The 24,157-nt window shown below is 41.5% G+C and overlaps 1 pseudogene; it reads right to left on the bottom strand.

Moving 5' to 3' along the window:
• Positions 1-6,163, bottom strand: part of LOC115837040 — a 199,114-nt pseudogene extending 192,951 nt beyond the window's left edge.
• Between the last annotated feature and the right edge of the window lie 17,994 nt (positions 6,164-24,157).

Below are 24,157 nucleotides of genomic sequence, written 5' to 3'. Positions count from 1 at the left end.
GTGCAGAGACACACATAGACTCAAAATAAAGGGATGGAGGAAGATCTGCCAAGCAAATAGAAAACAAAAAAAGGCAAGGGTTGCAATCCTAGTATCTGATAAAGGAGACTTTAAACTAACAAAGATCAAAAGAGACAAAGAAAGTCATTACATAATGGTAAAGGGATCAATTCAACATGAAGACCTAACTATCCTAAATATATATGCACCCAATACAGTAGCACCCAGATTCATAAAGCAACTCCTTAGAGACCTAGAAAGAGACTTAGACTCCCACACAATAATAATGGGAGACTTTACACCCCACTGTCAACATTAAACAGATCGAGACAGAAAGTTAACAAGCATATCCAGGAATCGAACTCAGCTCTGCACCAAGTGGACCTAATAGACATCTACAGAACTCTCTACCCCAAATCAAAAGAATATACATTCTTTTCAGCACCACACCACACCTATTCCAAAATTGACCACATAGTTGGAAGTAAAGCTCTCCTCAGCAAATGTAAAAGAACAGAAATTATAACAAACTGTCTCTCAGACCAGAGTGCAATCAAACTAGAACTCAGGATTAAGAAACTCACTCAAAACCACTCAACTACATGGAAACTGAACAACCTGCTCCTGAATGACTACTGGGTACATAACAAAATGAAGGCAGAAATAGAGATGTTCTTTGAAACCAACGAGAACAAAGACACAACATACCAGAATCTCTGGGACATATTCAAAGCAGTGTGTAGAGGGAAATTTATAGCACTAAATGCCCACAAGAGAAAGCAGGAAAGATCTAAAATTGACACCCTAACATCACAATTAAAAGAACTAGAGAAGCAAGAGCAAACACATTCAAAAGCTAGCAGAAGGCAAGAAATAACTAAGATCAGAGCAGAACTGAAGGAGATAGAGACACAAAAAACCCTTCAAAAAATCAATGAATCCAGGAGCTGGTTTTTTGAAAAGATCAACACAATTGATAGATCACTAGCAGGACTAATAAAAAAGAAAAGAGAGAAGAATCAAATAGATGCAATACAAAATGATAAAGGGGATATCACCACCGATCCCACAGAAATACAAACCACCATCAGAGAATACTATAAACACCTCTACGCAAATAAACTAGAAAATCTAGAAGAAATGGATAAATTCCTCGACACATACACCCTCCCAAGACTAAACCAGGAAGAAGTTGAATCTCTGAATAGACCAATAACAGGCTCTGAAATTGAGGCAATAATTAATAGCTTACCAACCAAAAAGAGTCCAGGACCAGATGGATTCACAGCCGAATTCTATCAGAGGTACAAGGAGGAACTGGTACCATTCCTTCTGAAACTATTGCAATCAAAAGAAGAAGAGGGACTCCTGCCTAACTCATTTTATGAGGCCAGCATCAGCCTCATACCAAAGCCTGGCAGAGACACAACCAAAAAAGAGAATTTTAGACCAATATCCCTGATGAACATTGATGCAAAAATCCTCAATAGAATACTGGCAAAGCACATCAAAAAGCTTATCCACCATGATCAAGTGGGCTTCACCCCTGGGATGCAAGGCTGGTTCAACACACACAAATCAATAAACATGATCCAGCATATAAACAGAACCAATGACAAAAACCACATGATTATCTCAACAGATGCAGAAAAGGCCTTTGACAAAATTCAACAACCTTCATGCTAAAAACTCTCAATAAATTAGGTATTGATGGGACGTATCTCAAAATCATAAGAGCTATCTATGACAAACCCACAGCCAATATCATACTGAATGGACAAAAACTGGAAGCATTCCGTTTGAAAACTGGCACAAGACAGGGATGCCCTCTCTCACCACTCCTATTCAACATAGTGTTGGAAGTTCTGGCCAGGGCAATCAGGCAGGAGAAGGAAATAAAGGGTATTCAATTAGGAAAAGAGGAAGTCAAATTGTCCCTGTTTGCGGATGAAATGACTATATATCTAGAAAATCCCATCATCTCAGCCCAAAATCTCCTTAAGCTGATAAGCAACTTTAGCAAAGTCTCAGGATACAAAATCAATGTGCAAAAATCACAAGCATTCTTATACACCAATAACAGACAAAATCATGAGTGAACTCCCATTCACAATTGCTTCAAAGATAGTAACATACCTAGGAATCCAACTTACAAGGGATGTGAAGGACTTCTTCAAAGAGAACTACAAACCACTGCTCAACAAAATAAAAGAGGATACAAACAAATGCAAGAACATTCCACGCTCATGGGTTGGAAGAATCAATATCGTGAAAATGGCCATACTGCCCAAGGTAATTTATAGATTCAATGCCATCCCCATCAAGCTACCAATTACTCTCTTCACAGAATTGGAAAAAACTACTTTAAAGTTCATATGGAACCAAAAAAGAGCCCGCATTACCAAGTCAATCCTAAGCCAAAAGAACAAAGCTGGAGGCATCACGCTACCTGACTTCAAACTATACTACAAGGCTACAGTAACCAAAACAGCATGGTACTGGTACCAAAACAGACATACAGACCAATGGAACAGAACAGAGCCCTCAGAAATAATGCCACAAATATACAACTGTCTGATCTTTGACAAATCTGACAAAAACAAGAAATGGGGAAAGGATTCCCTATTAATAAATGGTGCTGGGAAAACTGGCTAGCCATATGCAGAAAGCTGAAACTGGATCCCTTCCTTACATCTTATACAAAATTTAATTCAAGATGGATTAAAGACTTACATGTTAGACCTAAAACCATAAAAACCCTAGAAGAAAACTTAGGCAATACCGTTCAGGACATAGACATGGGCAAGGACTTCATGTCTAAGACACCAAAAGCAATGGCAACAAAAGCCAAAATTGACAAATGGGATCTAATTAAACTAAAGAGCTTCTGCACAGCAAAAGAAACTGCCATCAGAGTGAACAGGCAACCTACAGAATGGGAGAAAAATTTTGCAATCTACTCATCTGACAAAGGGCTAATATCCAGAATCTACGATGAACTCAAACAAATTTACAAGAAAAAAACAGACAACCCCATCAAAAAGTGGGCAAAGGATATGAACAGACACTTCTCAAAAGAAAACATTTATGCAGCCAAAAGACACATGAAAAAATGCTCATCATCACTGGCCATCAGAGAAATGCAGATCAAAACCACAATGAGATACTATCTCACACCAGTTAGAGTGGCAATCATTAAAAAGTCAGGAAACAACAGGTGCTGGAGAGGATGTGGAGAAATAGGAACACTTTTACACTGTTGGTGGGACTGTAAACTAGTTCAACCATTGTGGAAGTCAGCGTGGTGATTCCTCAGGTATCTAAAACTAGAAATACCATTTGACCCAGCCATCCCATTACTGGGTATATACCCAAAGGACTATAAATCATGCTGCTATAAAGACACATGCACACATATGTTTATTGCTGCACTATTCACAATAGCAAAGACTTGGAGCCAACCAAATGTCCAACAATGATAGACTGGATTAAGACAATGTGGCACATATACACCATGGAATACTACGCAGCCATAAAAAATGATGAGTTCATGTCATTTGTAGGGACATGGATGAAGCTGGAAACCATCATTCTCAGTAAACTATTGCAAGGACAAAAAACCAAACACCGCATGTTCTCACTCATAGGTGGGAATTGAACAGTGAGAACACATGGACACAGGAAGGGGAACATCACACACCAGCGCCTGTTGTGGGGTGGGGGGAGAGGGGAGGGATAGCATTAGGAGATATACCTAATGTTAAATGACGAGTTAATGGGTGCAGCACACCAACATGGCGCATGTATACATATGTAACAAACCTGCACGTTGTGCACATGTACCCTAAAATTTAAAGTATAAGAAAAAAAAGAATTACCCATAGTATAATTAGTTTATAAAATTCTTACCAGAATTTTTTCCTCAGTGAAATTAATTTACAAGTTAATTAATTTACAAATGTCTTACCAGAGATGGATTCATGAATTCTTCTAAATACATCCGACACAGTTTGCGATCCCAGTCATCTGTGATGTGGCCTCCATACATGATCTCACCAAAGAGATAATGGAGATCTTCCCACGGGACCTGTGGAGAAAACCACACAAATATTCGCTGCTGGGTGCAGAGTCTGCCTCAGAGTAGCCAACCAGTGGCACGTGCCCCTCTAACACAATGCCCTCCAAGCCTCCGTCAATAGGAGGATTTAAAGGTGGTTCAGAAATTGTCTAAGTTTCTGCAGAGAATTTCTTGGGAGAATTATTTTCAGTGTCTTCTAATATAGTCAGTGAAAATTCACTAACATTGAGCTGTTTATGAAGTTTTTTTAAGAGATGAGGTCTGGCTTTGTTGCCTAAGCTGGAGTGCAGTGGCACAATTACAGCTCACTGTAACCTTGAACTCTGGGGCTCCAGCAATCCTCTCGCCTCAGCCTCCCAAGTAACTAGGACTACAGGCACAGGACACTACATCTGGCTGATTTTTTAAAAATTTTGTACAGATGGGGGTGTCATTACGGTGTCCAGGTTGGTCTTGAATTCCTGGCCTCAAGCCATCCTTCCTCCTTGGCCTCTCAAAGTACTGGGATTTACAGGCTTGAGCTGCCACGCCCAGCCTTATGCAGATTTTAAAAGAAACTGAGTCATCCCTAGAACATGTTTGCAGGGAAAGTTTATACATTCAAAATCTCATCTAAAAATTGTGAAAGGATGTTGGTTCACAAGGCCTTTGAAGTATGACATGTTTTTATTATCTGCTTTATATCAGCTTGTATTATCTGATTCAGGAAAAGAAAGCAACATCCACACAATTTGAATTCGGGGTGTATTTAGAATGCTAGTATTTTCCAAAAGTCCAGGCAAACAAATCCCCTTGCCACAGATGGAGTTGAGGGCTTGTCTTATGGCATGACTGGCCTAATGACTGTTCTAAGGGTTGTAACTAATGACTATACCATGTTTTATTCAAGAAAAAAATAAAATAAAATAAATCAGTAAGTAAATCTATTCTGTTTCTCTGGAGAACACTAGCTAGTACAATATGCAAAAGTAAAGCAAGAACATCTGGAGAAAGTCAGGAATCCAATAGACTGAATACATCTAATTTAGACAAACAAGCTCAATACCTGTTTGGTTATGCTCAGAGCCTCCTAAAGCTATGTCTCTGTGAACACTATTGCCTTTGGGGGTAAAAAAGTTTCTTTTCCGTGAGGATTTCATCTACTACCATAGCTAAACTTTTTTTATTCTTTCAGAGTTGGGTGTGTTCCATTTCAAAAGATAGTTTGCAGGAGGATCAGAAATCAAATAGACAGGTGCTTGGAAGGAACTGTTAAAGGTCCCCATTTGTCCCCTTCACAGAGGACGAGACAAAGAAGAGAAGCAGGACTGCGTTTGGTGCATCTCAGCATGGACCTGTTGCTGCTATACCACTGTGCTGTTATTCAAGACTGAAAGACACACATTTTGGGAAATGGATTGCTATATGGACTTATATATTATGTATTAGTGACCTTGACCTACTGAAGGCTAAAGAGTAAAGTTGTGTGTAGCGACAAGAAGTAGGTCTCCTCTGAAGGGAATGAATATTCGTATTTTTAACTATGCTGGGACGAAGTAGGTGCTGAGATAGGAAATTAAAGCCTTAGCCCGGGATGAGTGAGGCATGACTTACTCCTTCATCTCTCTGAGCCCTATGCTCACTGGGACATGGACATAGAGACACAGACACACTAGAGGACACTTCTGTTGGAGCAGATGAGATGGACAAGAGTAAGAGAGGGCCCTTCAGAGAGCCCCAGGAAAGGAACCTCTGAGCCCAATTCTGTCTGGTAGTAAGTGTAGGTTTCTCTCATCCTTGTAGTTCTCTCCCAAAATATCCAGTAGAACCCTGTCAAAAGACTCAGCCCAATCTTTGCCATTACTATAGGAAACAGGACGGTCCTGGATTCTATACAGGAAGGAATGGCAGCAGCTTCAAAAAGAGCTTTCCTGAGTCAGCTGAAAGTCAACCAGGGGCAAGCAGCAGCACATGGAAAGAAGACAGCAGCAGTCCTGGAGCCAGCAGAGGCAGGCAGCAATTAGATGGGTGTGTGGAATGGGCAAGGATTCCCACATGGATGCCCAGACTCACCTGGGGAGGGAAACCTGCAGGAGCTGCAGTCATTGTGGCAGGTATTTCAAAGGAAGGATGACCTCAGACATGGGTGCATTCTGACATTTGGGTTCCTCAGAGAAAAGGAGATGACTGTCATTTATCACCTCAATTTGCAATTTTGAGGTTCATCAAAAAAAGCTTTATTGTTCCCACAGCGTGGATTCACAGTGCGTAATGTAATATAGCATTGAACTTGAAAAACACATTATTCCTAAAAAATACTGCTTGTATTCATTTATTTTAATATTTGAAGGCTCCTCATAAAAAGTGTGTGGCTGCTGGAACATGGAAAGCGATCAATGTATTTTGTTTGAATGGTTTAACAATGAACTGATGAAATGGCTCAGCAGTAGAAATGGGACATAAATTGGTCCAATAAGAGATAATCCTAGAAGTACCGCTGGTGTGATCAAGAAAGAATCATTCATTTGTGAGAACATAAACCTAGAGCTGCCAGTGACCACCTCAGCAGTAAACCCCCACCCATCCTAAAAATGAATTCAATGCCAAGGAAGGCAGAGGCAGAGAAAGAGAGAAGCAACTTCCTGATAAAATCATGTAAGCACCTGGATCCAGCCATGACTGAAGTCAGTAACCCTAAACTTTTTACCATTAGATGTGTATCATTAGGACTTTTAATTATTAGAACACAGGCGCGCTTGTTGACCTAGGAAAAAATGGTGGTGGCTGTGTTGTACTCTTCTCAAACACTTTTCCTTAAAGCAAGAAGAAACATTAGCACAACGATTTACTGAAAGTCTGTGGGAAGAACTCAAACCTTGTGGAACAAGTGCAGATTCAACAGGGCCATGGCTCTGTGCCCACAATCTGTCTCACTTCCATCACTGTGTTTTTTCAAAGAATGTACAGAACTTCAGGATTTCTCTCTCATGGCCCAGCATGGCACAAGAAGAAAGAGCACTGAACTCACCACCAAAGGATCTAGGTCCTAGGTCCTACTCTGTCATGGATGAGGACCATGGAACCTTTCACGTGTAGGGCCAGCATCTACCACCCACAGTCCATGTGCCAGGTTCTGTGATGACTGGGTTCTTTTTGGGTTGTTTTTTGTTCTGTTTTGTTTCATTTTTGAAAGGGATTCTTGCTCTGTCACCAGGCTGGAATGCAGTGGTGGGATCTCGGCTCACTGCAACCTTCGCCTCCCAGGTTCAAACAATTCTCCTGCCTCAGCCTCCCGAGTAGCTGGGACTACAGGTGCATGCCACCACGTCCAGCTAATTTTTGTATTTTTAGTAGACACAGGGTTTCACCATGTTGACCAGGATAGTCTCAATCTCTTGACCTCGTGATCTGCCTGCCTTGGCCTCCCAAAGTGCTGGGATTACAGGCGTGAGCCACCGTGCCTGGCCTGACTGGGTTCTTGTAACTCATCTTGCTGAAAGTGACCAAAACATAGATGAACTAATTTAAGCCAGGGGAGGACAAGGACATTTATGGACTCTGTGAATCTTCAGAAGTTTCCAGAAAGTCCAAGTTGCATGTAGCAAATGACTGGATTTAGTAAGGGAAATGCTTCAGTAATTTCTTAAAAATCTAGAGAGCTTTAGAGAATGAAAGTTCTCTAAGCTATCGTCTTAAACATCAAGAGATGAACAACTCTTCATAAAACAGCATGTCTCATCCACACACACTTTCACTCACCTGTCCCTCCTGTACCCTGGGCTCCACTGTCTCTGCAGGCTGGACTGGGAAGGAGGAGTATACAGGCCTGTTTGAGCACAACATAGCCCAGGAGATACAGTCCAACCTCCTTTCAGATAGAAGTTTGAAATACAGTGTTGGAGTCAGATTGTCAAGGAAGTTTGTTTTTATCTTATTTGAAATGAGGAATCATTAAAGGTAGACAATATTCACTCAACAATATGCGTTAAGTGCATAACATGTACAAGGCCCTGTACTAAAGAAAAAAATAATAAATAATGTACAGCCCTGATCTCAAGAGACAGGCAGTTGAAAAACAAATCTAGAAGCATCTAGAGCATCACTATCCAATGGAAATATAATGCAAACCACATATGTAACTTTAAATTTTCTAGGAGCCACATTACAAAAAATAAAGAGATAAGTGAATTTCATTGAATAATACATTTTATTTAACCCAATACAGGACATTGAAAATATTATTTTAATGTGTAATTACTATAAGAAAAGTATTAATGAGGTACTTTACATCCCTTTTTTCATAATAAATCTTCAAAACTCAATGTGTATTTGGACTCAATTTGGACTAGTCCCATTTCAGCTGCTCCATACCCACATTATCATTAGTGGCTATCTGCTGGGCAACATAAACCTCAAAGATGTTAGTGGGAGAATCATTACATGGAGAAGAAGTAAAGTATCTGTCTTTCTGGGCACCCAGTGTCCATTTCAGCTCTTTTTCCTTAAATGGTATTCTGATTTTCCTCTCCTGTGTCATCTGTTCCCCCACTTAACTCATATGCATTTTGGAGGGAGTCAACACCATTTCAGATCCATAGGTCATTATATAGCTGTAGACATGGTGAGACAGACAATATAACAGTGGTTGCCTTGCCTCCAAGGAGAGGGAGGGAGAATGGAGCAAGTGCCGATAGGTATATGGGTATAGGGTTTCTATTTGGGTTAATGAAAATGATCTGGATTTAGATAGTGGTGATGGATGCACACCTCTATGAATATTCTAAAAACCACTGAAATGTACACTTTTAAAGGCTGAACTTTATAGTATGTGATTTATATCTTAATCAAATGGTTTCTTAAAAAACTCTTGACCTCAGTTCAAGGTCGGGGTTCAAGGCAGAGTTCCTTAAAAAGGTACTCTAAAATCCATCTTAGTAGGGAAAAAAGTTTATAATAAACCAACGTACATTTGGTTAAAAAAAAATTCCATGTAAGTTTACAAAGCACTAAAGTTAAAGTATTATAGAAATCCAAAAAATTAGTATATGGGCACTCTGGAAGCTTACACACTAGTTGGGAACACACTGGCAGGAAATAATATAGTTCACTTAGAATTTGCTACGTTTCTACCACATCAAGCCTTTTACCTACATATTATTGTATTTTCATTTAAATCTCACAACATCCTCATTTTTGAAAACTAAAAATTTGAAACTCAGAAAGGTGGGTTGAATTTCCAAAGACCATCTTGCTACTAGATAAAACACCTGGAGTTTGAACCAAGGTCTGCCACACCCTGTAACCAAATAAACGGTATCAGGTATCATGAGTCTTGGGTGATTCATTTTATGATCTCTCTTACCTGGTTTTGGCCTGTAGCTTCACTGAGCCTTTCCCTGGGATATCTGGGAGACCATAGCAGAGCCCAGACTGTCCTAGTGGGTTGTGTGGTGATCTTCAGGAAAAATGGCCCAATCCATTCCAGCATACAACGTATCAAACCCTTTCTTCCTGACACATGGGTATACTTGGTCCCTCTTGTATAAATGGCTTATTTCTTCTTCAATATAATTGTGTGCTCTTGTATACCTACAACCTTTGTGTTTCCAGCAGAGGAATTATACCTTCAGATTCCAATCCCATTTCAGATGTGAGTCAAGGGATCCCGGCTGGTGTTCAGTACACTGAACAGTAACCAACATAAATATCCTGGAAGCCAGAATCCTAAGGTTTGTCTCCCACTCAGGAGGTTGTGAGGTTTCCGTTGTCAGTGTATGCTTCCCTTTCAAGACAAGGCAAGCTATGTGTGTGCTAAATAGGAATGTTACATGATCCACAACCCCCACCGGTGCTAAAAGGAAAATATGGGTTGAATGTAAGAGGAAAAAAACGGCACCAGAAAGAAAGAAGGGCCAAACTAAATTTGGCATTTCACCTTTCATTTCCCCCCAAATGCTGCCTATCCACAACCCCAACTCAGTGTCAGATGTTTCAAATGTTTTCATTGTTCCTCCCCCTAACCCCGCTCCAAATCCCAGAAAGAAGGGAGGAGGGGGAAGTCAATGCCATACAGATGTGTTTATCCCCTCTTGACTGGATAAAAGGCTTCTTTCAAGTATTGTGCATATCTTCCAGGCTGAGGCTCTGCGCGCTTCGGAACGCCACGTGGCAGTTAGGTCAAGGCTGCTTCTCTGCTGTCCTTTTCATGTCAAACCCAAGCTTTTTGTTCTCCAATGCTAAGGTTGACAGATGTGTTTTCAGGCAGCCATACGCTGAAAACACATGGCAGACTGAAGCCCCTGGGCTCCTGGACCAAAGCATGGCAATGACACTGGGGAGACAATTCTACAATTTCCCAAGAGACTTCAGAGGCTCCAGGATACCACTGGGGTGGAAATAGGTGAGATAAGGAGGATGCAGGCTGGGACCACACTCAGGAGAGAGGGAAGGGAGTAGGAACTTCAGTAAGACCTCATCTCTTCCTAGATCTGGTCTGTTTGGAGATCCTGGGTCATGATATTAAGTTGTAGCAGAGGCTTGCCACACCTTGTATTACTCATCAGTGTTTCTCATGCACACATGCAAGTAAACACACCTCTCCCTCCCTTTCCTCTTTCTTCCTTCCATTCTTTCTCCATTCTCTTCTTCCTTCTTTTTCCCTCTTTCTTCTTCCCGTTTTCCTTTTATTCTTTCCTTCCTTTCCTTCTCCCTTCCTTTCTCCCTCTTTCTATTTTTCTGCCTTTCTTTCTTTTCTACTTTCTCTCAAATGCTTTTTTCTTTCATCTTTCATTCTTTCCTCTTTTATACTAACTTTCCCATCTTCATCTCTAATCTCTCTCATGTCTCTCTCTTCCCACCTCTCTCTCTCTCTGTCTCTCCCTCTCTCTCTCTGATTTCCTCATCATGTATAGTAGAGATGTGTTGTTTTCACCTGCCCAGTATCTACTCCACCTTCTTTTAGTAACAGCATACTGATTTTCCTTGGGAAACCAATCTCCTCCTTTCTTAATCCATCTGGTTTGGCTGGTCCTGACATCCCCCCATCCTGGTCAGGACACTCGAAGTTGGCCAATCTGTGCCAATGAAATCCAAGTCCAAAACTTTGGTTGTAACTATTAGAAAAAGGAAAAATGAGAAGCACCTGTCCTTCAGAGATCCTGAGAAAATAGGAATAAGTCTGGAGTTGCTGGCAGCCTTTTTGCTGCTTCTATTCTTTCTGTTTTTTTTCTTAAACCAGTTTGAGTTGGTTACTGTCACTTGCAGTTGAAGGCAGCCTGATTATACCATATCTATCTCCTATTTCTTCTCTTTTTTTCTCCTCTTCTATCTTTCCTTACTATGTCTCCCCTCCCCCTCCCTTTCCCCCACCCCTGCCACTGTCTGTCTCTCCCTGTCTCTCCTGTCTTTCCTCTTTTTTTTTTCTCTCTCTCCTCTCTTTCTCCTTTTCTCTCTCACACCCACCTCTCTCTTATGTGTTCTTACCAAGTCTCAGAGCCTGAGACACACTGAAGGCTCCACATCCCTCCACTTTATTAATTCTGGGTTCAGGCTCTCTTCCGATAGCTTTGCCCAGAGTTCTGGGGCACTGTTTTAGGGGACTAGGACTGCCTTGGCTGCCTGCTGAAGCTTGAGCTACGCACCCATCTTAGCAGCACATCACCTTACATCCCAGGTTATGTGGAATTTTTACAAGTGTCTGAGTTTTCCCAGAAGCTCTCATTCTTTTCTCTTGGCACAGCTCAATCTCATTTCCCCCTGTTGCCTCAGTGGTGGACAGTATGGTTTCTCTGCCCTCCAAGGATCGACACAGTCTTCCTTAACATAAGGGGCCCAGTCTGACAGAGGCATTGGTGTGGCCTGGGTGCTCTCCCCACTGTATTCCCGCATGCTCTCTGCCTGTGCTCCAGCCAACTTGCCTGGGTCTGGAACTTGCCAGGTGCCATCACTGTGATCAGAATTTTCAAGAAATTTTATTAAGAACCTAAGGGAAATTTAATCTAGACTTGTGATGCAGTTGAACTCAGTGGCATGCACCTGTAGTCACAGCTACTTGGGAGACTGAGGAAGGAGGACTGCTTGAGGCCAGGAGTTCAAGGCCAGCCTGGGCAACATAGTGAAACCCTGTCTCTAAAAAAACAAAAAATGAATAAAAGTAGCTGGGCATAGTAGCACACCTGTAGTCCCAGTACTCAGGAGGTTGAGGTAAGAGGATTGCTTGAGCCCAGGAGTTGGAGAGCAACTTGGCGATATATAACAGGACTTCATCTCAAAAAACATTTTTTTAATTTTTAAAAAAATCTTGAGAATGCTATGGAAAGAGCACAGATTGAGGGGGTAAAGCAGTTGTGTCACCTGTGTGGCAGAGCCTTTTGATAGTCTCCTTAGATGCATTTTCCCTTCACTCCTCTATAACAGAACCTCCAAATCTTGATTGGGCACATAGCCACCAGAATAAATACTACATTCCCTGAGTTCCCTCGCTGTTAACTATGGATGTATATAACAAAGTTCTAACCAATAGAATATAAAAGGATATGACTTGTGTCATCCTTAGGTGTGTAAATCCTTATGTACTTACGATATGGCTTGTGTAACTTTCATGATGTATTCTTAAATGCAATGCTTCTTCCAATTTCTTTTCTTTTTCTCCTTCCTGTGAGCTGGGTTGAAGTTGTGATGGCTGGAGCTAGAGCCGCCACCCTGGACCACAAAGTAGAACTCTTGGATTAAGCAAGACAGGGCAACAAAATGGATAGAGCCTTTGTTCATTGCTGATCATGGGTCCATCATTTCCGCCCTGGGCTACCAAGGTTTATATGAAAAAATAAACTTCTACCTTATTTAAACCACTGGTTTTGGCAGGGAAGCAGGGATGTTCTCTCACTCATTTTCCACCAACTCCAAATGGAGGAGATCAGAATCTAAGACCACTAAGTCCATTTCTGGTCCAAAACACCAGTGGTTCTAGTTAAAGTCATAGATACATTTACAGGGTGCAGATTTCTGAGTTTAGCTTCAAATTCAGCAGCATAGGTTGGAATAACTGGCACAGCTGAAGGAAGTGTAGGGCTCTGATTCCCTTTCTCCCCCTCACTCTGTGTGTTTAGTGGCCATGGGGCGCTAAGGACAGGCAGAGTGGAGCCAAAACAAAAGTAAAACTGGTATCACTTATGGAGTCCTTGCCTTGTGCTGAACTTCATTTAATCTTCACAACAGCCCAGGAAAGCAAGTGCTATTACTATCTCCTTTCATGGTTGAGGAAACCGAGGCTCATAGAGGAATGTCAGGAATTGCAAGGATCCAACCATGGTGTGTCTGACTTCAGAGCCGGTTGTCTCCCAAAACGACATCTCAACATGGGAAATCCAGAGATAAAAACCCATCTAGGTAAGCCAGTGTGTACATGCCTACGTGGAAGGGGGAATGGGTAGAAGCAAAGAGGCCAAAGAAGAAAAACTAGCCCATCACAAACCCTTTCTTCCATGCCCAAAGAGAGACACCATACGCCCATATACCTTTGCTTGAGTATTATCCAGCTAGTGTAGTGGAAAATGACAGTTGCCTGGAACTGCATGGGAGATCTCAGGACAGGACAAAAACCTGGCCAGTGGGAGATACTGGGGCTGGGAAATGTGTCCCTGCCCCCTGGCACATTGAACAAAGGAGAGACACGCCTGGTTTTTCTATAGAGAGCAGACTTGCCTTTTATTCCCTCTTAAAATCAATTCAACTCAACCCCATGCCTGCCAGAAATACAAAAGGCATGGCCCCACCCTCAAGGAGAACACAATACAATGAATATAGCTGAGATATTCATGCATCCTCAGTAGGGAAGGTTTTATTGTCCTCATCCTACCAACCAGGAAACTAAAGATCAGAGAGACTGAGTGACTTGCAGAAAACATATGGTGGAGCCAGGATTTGAACTCTGTTTCAAAGGCCCCAAAACCTGTACAACTCCATGCAGAAAATTAGCCTCCTAAATGAGATTAGAGTCCTAATCTCAAAGCCAATGCCTCCTTCTAAAGAGCAAAGTCCATTAAAAAAAAAAAAAAGATCATCATTTCTTCCAGCTCTTGTTTGTAGACATCAGCCTAGAATCACGAACCTTCTTGTCTAGATGGTACCTTGGAGAATATCTAGACCAACAATCAACTTACAGTTGAAAAATATGAGTCCTGGAGTGATCACAACCTTACCAACGATCCCACAGCTCTCTTTGGCAGAGCCACCATCAAACAGAAGGTGCTGACTCCTGTACTGCACCAACCTGCTGCTTCTATTTTGGAATGAGCCTAAATAAACCCGTGGGTCAGCCTGTGAGTTCCAGAATCAGACAGTCTTGGGTTCAAATCTTGGCCTTGCCACATTTGCACCATGTGACATTAGCCTCCCTATATCTCACTTTTCCTTAGGCACACTTGGGCATAATCATAGCAACTGTGATGAGAAGCACAGAAGGCGATGCACAAAAATGATGTGCTTGGTGCCTGGCACACAGTAATTCCCTGGCAAACACCTGTGCAGGCCACTTCCCTCTCAACCAGCACATCCCAAACAAGGGCATCAGAGAAGGATACAATTAAATCAGCACATAAAACATGAGCATTTTCCCTCCATCTCAAGCTGACAGATGAATACAACCTGGAGATTATATATCATGTCTCAGAGAAAGAATTCTAAACAAGGAGACACTGAGCTAGAGCACTAGAGCCTCCCACCCCCTTGGTTCACCTTCTTATCTGCTAAGGCATCATTCAGCCTGTGCCTTCACACCTCACCCAGATGTAACAATCAGGTTCCAGTCTTCTCTCCTAAGTGAGTGTTAGGATTTCCAGAAATGAGTGTGAAAGGCATCTAAGCATCTAAATCCCTGGGAATGGAGAGAGAGTGAAGTCCCTTTCTTTCACTCCCATTTCCAGCCCCTCCCATGGCCTCACCTTCTGCACTCTCCCCCAGCCCTGAGCCTTCTCCAGCAGCAAGCTTTTGGGGAGGCGGCGCTATATGAGGAGGGAGAGACTGTTAAGCCACAAATCAGAAAGCAGCAGGGATGGTGCCTGCATATCTCTTACTCAAGCTTGAGAACAAATCCAAAGCACCCCAACCTCTTACAGATCTGGGAATGCTTGCAATACATATGTCAGCTGGCTAGGAGCTTCTGTTTAAAAAACAGTCAAAACCTGCCCCCATTTTGCCTTTGTCTATAGAAGCTGCTGCACTTCCCGAGTGGAAGAACAGGAATATGAAGCAGTGATAGGGAGAAAAGCACGGGTGCTGAAGGCAGAAAGGCTTTGGTTTGGCTCCCCCGCCACTGGGAAGGTGGCCTTTAGGTAAACTACAGGAATTTTTTTTAAAGACAGTTTTGTTAAGATATAATTCACATACTATACAATTCACCCATTAAAAGTGTACAATCCAATGGTTTTTAGGATATTTGCAGAGTTTTGCAAACATCAATTTTAGAGCATTTTCATCACCTGAGAAAGACACTCCACAACCATTAGCAGTCACTCCCAATTTCTCTCCCTGCCTCAGCTATTCTCTCCCTCCCTCTCCTAGCCCCAGGCAATCACTGATCAACTTTCTGTCTCTATATATTGTCTATTCTGAATATTTTTTCCTCCTATCTAACTATAAATGTCTTGCTACAAATATATCCCTTGACCAATATCTCCCCATCCATATGGATGGGGAAACTTCCCATACCAGAGGCTTGGATGGTTAGGGAGGGGGTCCCACTCACCACCCAAACCCTTGTCCTTCTATGAGAACAGCATTTTTAGATTCCACGTATAGTCATGTTGTCCTTCTATGCCTGGCTTTTTACACTTAACATAATATTCTCCAAGTTCATCCATGTTGTCCCAAATGACAGAATTTTGTTCTTTTTTGTGGCTGAATTGTATTCTATTGTGTATATGTAACACATTTTATTTATCCATTCACCCACTGATGGACATACAGGTTGGTTTGGTCCTGACATCCCCCCATGGTTCCATGTCTTGGCTATTGTGAATATTGCTGTAATAAACATGGAAGTGCAGATATCACTTCTGCATACTAATTTTATTTCTTTTGGATAAATACCCAAATTCACTGGGATCACTGAATTCTTATGGAAGCTCTATTTTTCATTTTTTGAGGAACATCCATACTGTTTTCCATAATGGCTGTACTAATTTACATTCCCACCAACAGTGTGTAAAATTTCCCTTTTTCCACACCTTCACCAACATATATCTTTTTTTATTATATCTATTCTAACAGTAGTAGGATGAGATTGAGAGGTGAAGCCGGCTGGGCTTCTGGTTCGGGTAGGGACTTGGAGAACTTCTCTGTCTAGCTAAAGGATTGTAAATGCACCAATCAGCGGTCTGTGTCTAGCTAAAGTTTGTAAATGCACCAATCAGCACTCTGTAAAAACGCACCAGTCAGCGCTCTGTGTCTAGCTAAAGGTTTGTAAACGCACCAGTCGGCACTCTGTAAAAATGGACCAATCAGCACTCGGTAAAAATGGACCAATCAGCGCTCTGTAAAATGGACCAATCAGCAGGACGTGGACGGGGCCAAATAAGGGAATAAAAGCTGGCCACCAAAGCCAGCAGCAGCAACCCCCTCTGGTCCCCTTCCACACTGTGGAAGCTTTGTTCTTTTGCTCTTCACAATAAATCTTGCTGCTGCTCACTCTTTGGGTCCACACTACCTTTATGAGCTGTGAAGGTCTGCAGCTTCATTCCTGAAGTCAGCAAGACCACGAACCCACCGGAGGAACAAACAACTCCGGATGCACCACCTGTAAGAGCTGTAACACTCACTGCAAAGGTCTGCGGCTTCACTCCTGAAGTCAAGCGAGACCACAAACCCACCAGAAGGAAGAAACTCCAGACACATCTGAGTATCAGAAGGAACAAACTCCAGACACACCATCTTTAAGAACTGTAACACTCACCATGAGGGTCCATGGCTTCATTCTTGAAGTCAGTGAGACCAAGAACCTACCAGAAGGAACCAATTCCGGACACAAGATCTCAGTGCAGTTTTGATTTGTATTTCCCTGATGATTAGTGATGTTGACCATTTTTTCATATACAGCCATGTATTGCTTAATAGTGGGATACATTCTGAGAAATGCATCCTTAGGTAATTTCATCATTATGTGAACATCACAGAGTGTACTTATACAAACCTAGATGGTATAGCCTATCACACACCTAGTAGTCTTGCATGTCTTCTTTTGGAAAATGTCTACTCAAGAATCATTACCTAGGCTATATGGTAGAGCCTATTGCTCTTAGGCTACAAAACTGTACAGCATGTTACTGTACTGAACATTGTAGGCAACTGTAGCACAGTGTTAAGTATTTGTACATCTAAACATACAAAAGATACAGTAAAAATACAGTATAAAAGATTTAAAAATGGTACACCTGTATAGGGCATTTACCATGAATGGAGCTTGCAGAACTGGATATTGCTCTGGGTGAGTCGGTGAGTGAGTGGTGAGTGAATGTGAAGGCCTAGGATATTACTGAACACTACTGTAGACTTTAAAAGCACTGTACACTTAGGCTACACTAAATTTATTTTAAAATATTTTCTTCCTTCAGTAATAAATTAACGTCAGTTTATTGTAACAGTTTTATTTCATAACCTTTTTAAATTTTTTAACTTTTTGACTCTTGTAATAACACCTAACATTTTTTAACACTTAACTTTAAAGCATACATTGTCCAGCTGTATAAAAATATTTTCTGTATGTCTATATGCTTTTATCTTTATTCTATACACTTTTTTCTATTTTTAAAATTTTTTGTTTTTCTTAACTTTTTAAACTTTTTTGTTAAACCTAAGACACAAGCACATACATTAGCCTAGGCCTGTACAGTGTTGAGATCATCAATATCACTGTCTTTCACCTCCACATCTTGCCTCACTGGAAGGTCTTCAGGGCAATAACACCCATGGAGCTGTCATCTCCTGTAATAGCAATGCCTTGTTCTGGAACACCCCCTGAAGGACCTGTCTGGGGCTACTTTACAGTGAATTTTTTTTTAATAAGTAGAGGAAGTACCTGCTAAAATAATGATAAAGAAGTATAGTACAATAAATACATAAACCAGTGAAAAACTCATTGATATCGAGTATTATGCACTGTGTATAATTGTATTTGCTATGTTTATATGATTAGCAGTGCAGTAGGTTTCTTTACACCAGTATCATCGCAAACACATGAGTAATGCATTGCACTATGATGTTACCACAGCTACTGCACTCACTAGGCGATAGGAATTTTTCAGCTCTACAATAACCTTATGGGACCACCATCATATATGCAGTACTGTCACTGACTGAAACACTGTTCTGCAGTGCATGACTATACCTGTTGGCATTTGTATATCTTGTTTTGGGAAATGTTTATTCAAGTCTTTTGTCCATTTTTGATGGGGTAATGTATTTTCTTGCTATTGAGTTGTTTTAGTTCTTTATATATTGATATTTACTGTTGGTTGATATAGTTTGAAAATATTTTCTCCCCTTCTATAGCTTGCCTCTCTGGAAAATGTGTATTCAAGTCTTGTCCATTCTTTAATGGGGTAATATATTTTCTTGCTATTGAGTTGTTTTAGTTTCTTATATATTGATATTAATGTTTGCTGAATGTATAGTTCGAAAATATTTTCTGCCATTGTATAGCACGTCTCTTCACTCTGTTAATTGTTTCCTTTGCTGTGCAGAAGCTTTTTCGTGTGTATGCTTTTGCTTTTGTTGCCTTTGCTTTTGAGGTTATATCAAAAGAATCATTGCCAAGATCAATGTCATAGAGATTTTCCCCCATGTTTCTTCTAGTAGTTTCATAGTTTGGAGTCTTACATTTAAGTTTTTAATGCATTTTGAGTTGACTTTTGTATATGGTGCAAGACAAGAGTAACTTCATTCTTCTGGGGCTGGGCACAGTGGTTCACACCTGAAATGAGGAGACCACGAGTTTGATACCAGACTGGGCAACATAGAGAAACCTCATCTCTACAAAAAAAAAAGTTTTCTTTAACTAGCCAAGTGTGATGGTGTGCACCTGTAGTCTCAGCTACTCCAGAAGCTGAGGAGGGAGGATTGCTTGAGCCCAAGATTTCAAGGTCACAGTGAGCTGTGATCGTACCACTACCCTCCAGCCTGGGCAACAGAGTGAACCTCTCTCTCTAAAACCAAATTACATTTAAAAGAAAATGTTATTCTTCTGCATGTGGATATCTAGTTTTCTCAACACCATTTATTGAAGAAATTGTTCTTTCACCAGGTGTTCTTGGAATCTTTGTCAAAAATCAGTTGACTGTAAGTGTGTAGATTTATTTCTGAGCTCTCTGTTCTGTTTCATTGGTCTATGTGTCTGTTTTTATACCAGTACCACGCTGTTTTGGTTACTATAGTTTTGTAGTATATTTTGAAGTTTGGTAGTATGACACCTCCCAGCTTTGTCCATTTTTGTTCAAGATTGCTTTGATAATTGAGGGTCTTTTGTGATTCCATGCCAATTTTAGGGCTTTTTTTCTATTTCAATGAAGAATACTATTAGCATTTTGATACAGATTTCATTAAATCCATAGTTTGCTTTGGGTAATATGGACGTTGATCTACCAAACAAGCAGGCTTTTTTCTTAAGAGAGATGACTTGTGTAACTGACAGTTTCCCTTTTCAAAATGGCTGCTAGAAATTCAAGGGCCCAATTTGGGGCCCTGGAAATAGGATGTCATTAGCCTGGACTTTTCAGTCTTTTTGCTGGCTCCACATTAATCTACATTCTTGTTTTGTTTTGTTTTTCCATAATACCATTTTATGTATTTTAGATATACTGATAAGCTTGTAAATCCTTTCTGAATTGAGGCAATAAAAGTAAATAATACAAAACAATGCCTGCAGAATTGTTTTCCAAATTATCAGTAATGTAGGTGAACTTCTCAATATTCTCATTGAGTAGTGCTAAACAAATAGTAGATGTTATTATTCCTGTGGGCTTTCACATGCATTATCTGGTTTGTTCTGAGGGAGTTGAGGCCAGATTTAACATGAAGAAACAAAAACTCAGATATGTAAAATAAGGAAGCTGATCCCCAAGCATATCATCCCAAAGTGACGATTTTCCGATAATTTTTCAATTACATTTGTGGACAGCATTGACTGTAGTTAAAGGTATAGCTAGTAACAACAAATTACTCTGTTGTTGAGAGTGCTGGTTTTTAAGTGACACAGTGTGAAAACAAGACCATGAACTACATTGTGAAAGTGGGTAAGGTTGGAGTTTATTACCCCACTAAGTTTATTACTAATCAGTAATGCAAATGAACCACCCCACTACCACCAACCTCACTCATTACCAAAATCACCACCACCACCTCCACTAAATCCTTCACCTCTACCACCATCACCATCACCTCTACCACCATCACCATCACCACTGCCACCTCACCATCACCACCACCATCACAACCACTGCCACCATCACAACCACCACCACCATTAGAACCACCACCACAACCACCATCACCACGGCCACCACTGCCATCGCCACCACTGCCATCACCACCACCACAATCATTATCACCACCACCACCACCATCATGACCACCACCACCTCCACCATCACCATTGCCACCACTACCACAACTACCACCTCTATCACTGCCATCATTATCACCCACACTACCACCTCTATCACTGCAACTGCCATCACCACCACAGCATTACCATCACCACCATTACCTGCATTACCACCTCTACCACTACCATCATTACCATCACTGTCACCATCACTCTGACCTCACTCACCGACTTATGCTTATGATATTAAAGCTCAGTTATGCTTTTTAAATACAAGCAAAACAGAAAGATCACTTTTGGTAAAGCAGATGAAGAGCCAGGAACCCTTTTAGCATAACATCAGTATAAGTGATAGAAATACCTGGTAAATCCTCTATGAAAATCTAAAGGCAGGGAAAAGAGGAGAGAAGGTTAAAGAAAAAGACATTTTCATCATCAAAGTCACCATGAGAAAGGACACCACTAGGGCAGGTGAAAGAAAGGGATCTATAACTATGGGAAGTTGGAGGATGAGCTAAAAAGAGAGGCAGAGTCACTCCCAAATCCCTCAATGCTATATGGACTCTGTGAGTGCTGAAAGATGGGACTCAAATGTTTAAAAAAGGGATCTTTTGTGCATTATTCTGAATTATCTGAGTGTGCTTGGCTGGTTAACAGTGGGTGAATTTAATAATAAATTCTGCCAGATCTACCCTCCATCAATAGGACTGTAGAAATAGGATTATGTTTTGGGGGTCTGTCTAGAGGAAAGAGTTCCTTCGATCTTTTAAGTGAAGTATTTTTCAGAAAAGCAGATTTTTCACACTGCCAAGATGGGATTCCTCTTCATTGGTTGGGATTGAGTTCCATTACCAAAGAATCCCTTTTCATATTCTTGTTTCTGAAGGGGCAGTGGAAAAAAAAAAAAAAGAAAGGAAAGAAAGAAAGAAAGAAAGATGAAGGGGCAGTGAAGAAAGAAAGAAAGAAAGATGAAGGGGCAGTGAAGAAGGGGAAAACCCCCATCATATTGATAGGCCCTCAACTAGCTCCAGCTTCCAACTTCACAGATGCCATACCAGAGGGGCTCAGAAGAGCACAGGGCATTTTTCACTTCAAGGCAAGCTGGGTCATGGATGAACTATATTATCTTAAATGAGTAACTCAATCTCACTCATATTCTAGAGCATCTATAAAAAGAAGGAATCAGCCTAAATCATTGGGAAAGCCCTCTCCAGCTTTATTCTTCTTACTGAATGCTTCCTACCTTACACTTTCTATTGATCTGTCTTGCTGTCAGGTTACTTGGGCAAGTCATTTTACCATTCTTGGCTTAGTCTTCTCATTGCAGGTCAGAAGCACATACTGGGTTCCTATCACGTGTCAAGTACTGGAGATACAAAGGTTAATGTGGTAGACTGCATTCTTGGTCCCAGTTTGCCCTTTGCCATGTGACTTTGCACTTCTTTCCACTTAAGGGGCAGGGTACATTTTCCTGCTCCTTGAACTTGGGTTTGGCCATGCAACTTGCTTTGGCCAGTGGAATACAAGAAAAGTGATGGAATGCTAGTTCCAAGCCTGGGCCTTTTGGGCCTGTGTGTTTTTCTGTTTTCCCTATAGCAGCTCTGCCATCATTGCAAGAAGAGCATCCCAAGCAAGGTTAGGCTGTTTGTCCAAGGAGAAAGGTCAGAGATACATGGAGCAGAGCAGGGTCTTCCCACTGAGCCCAGGCTCCATCAGCAGCCCTTGGCCAACACCCAGCCGTTTGAGCTAAAAAGTGCTAACCATTGTATGCCTCTGTGGTTGTATGCTTATTTGTTATGCAGCATGATTGCGGCAATAACTAACTGATACAGTGAGTTGTGAAGGAATGATTCATGAATGAAGAAACCAAAGGGCATTTAAACTGAGTCTCAAAAGACATGTATGAATAAGCCAGATTTGGCAAGGAGAGGTTTGAGGCATGGAGAGAACAAAGGCATGGAGATTCAAGACAGCAAGGCAAGGCTGGGGAATAACAAAGTGACCCCATGAAGATCCGAGAATGCCTGTGGAGGAGATAGAACTTGAATGACCTAGTTATTTGAGAGAATTGTAACAGGCCCTTCCAGCTATACAATTCTACTTTCTATGATTCTGCTGGCTTCACTCAGTATGTCAGAACTTGGCATGAAGCTTCCTGCACTTTCATCATCAAAAGCCTTTAACTCTGTTTAGTTTATCAGAGCAAGATCAGAGCGAGGGGCTGCTGCTTCTCCAAGAGGTCCTACTGACAATCTCTCTAGATTTTTGCACAGGCATTCCCTGGTCTGTCTCATTTGTCTTTTAGACAAATGTCTTAGACATCTTCCCCTACCTTGCAGGTCTCTACCAGCGTTCTTAGCACCTTTTCTTTTCCTCATTGTGGCATTTATCTCCCTGTTTTGTAATTGCCAGTTTACTTATTTTCCCCCACTAACTTTCAGCCTCTTAACCATAGGGACCAGTGTCTCATCCACTCTTGTAATGGAAGCCCCTCACACACACAGTGCCTGCACTGGAGCAAGAACTCCATACACATTTGTTGAAATGGTCTGGGTGGGCCTGAAGTTCCCACTGAGAGCAGCCTCTGATGTCGACCTGGGTTTACAGCATTATCTAGCCTGCTCCTCTTTTTTTTTTTTTTTTGTGATGGAGTCTCGCTCTGTCACCTATGCTGGCATGTAGTGGCATGATCTTGGCTCACTGCAACCTCCACCTCCCAGATTCAAGCGATTCTCCTGCCTCAGCCTCCTGAGTAGCTGGGACTACAGGTGCACGCCACCACGCCCAGCTAATTTTTGTATTTTTAGTGGAGACGGCATTTCACCATGTTGGCCAGGGTGGTCTCAATCTCTTGACCTCGTGATCCACCTGCCTCGGCCTCCCAAAGTACTGGGATTATAGGCGTGAGCCACCACGCCCAGTCTTGCCTGCTCTTTTAAGTAGACCAAATATTTATTGTCCTTCTTATATAGTTTAAAAACAATACAACTCAAAATAAAGTTTGGCAGTGATGGCGTCCCATAGGAAAGAAAACAATATCTTTCTAGAGAAATCCACAGATTATCAATAGCATGAGCCAGGAGTTCATGTAATCTCCACAAGGACCCTCTGAGATGTTGCTTGCCATTTTGACAGCCAGAAAACAGAGCCTCAGAAGACTCTGAGTAATCGCCCAAGTCTCACTGCTGGTAAGTGGCAAAGCTGGGGTGCAACCAAGGCCCAAACCAGAAGCTTCCCATTTATTACTCTTAATGGCAAAACCATAATTACTTTTGCACCAACCCATTATATGCCTCTCTGTCTTGGGGCTAATGGCCATGCTCACAGGATACCCTTGCCTGGGGAAGGAAGGCCTCAGTGAGAAAACTTCCTACTTATCTGGCCCTTAAAAACAATTTCAAGACTATCTCCCTCAATAGTTTCATTAAAGAAGGGGAGGAAAGCATATAGCAAATTGAAGAGTGGCAGGGTCTCTAAAAGTCAAATTTCTGCCATTCTTGCTTTGG

Source organism: Nomascus leucogenys, chromosome 10, assembly GCF_006542625.1.
Source record: "Nomascus leucogenys isolate Asia chromosome 10, Asia_NLE_v1, whole genome shotgun sequence".
NCBI classification, from domain to species: Eukaryota; Metazoa; Chordata; class Mammalia; order Primates; family Hylobatidae; genus Nomascus; species Nomascus leucogenys.
Note: the sequence above shows the minus strand (reverse complement) of the source record. Positions and strands in the feature narration are given on the sequence as shown.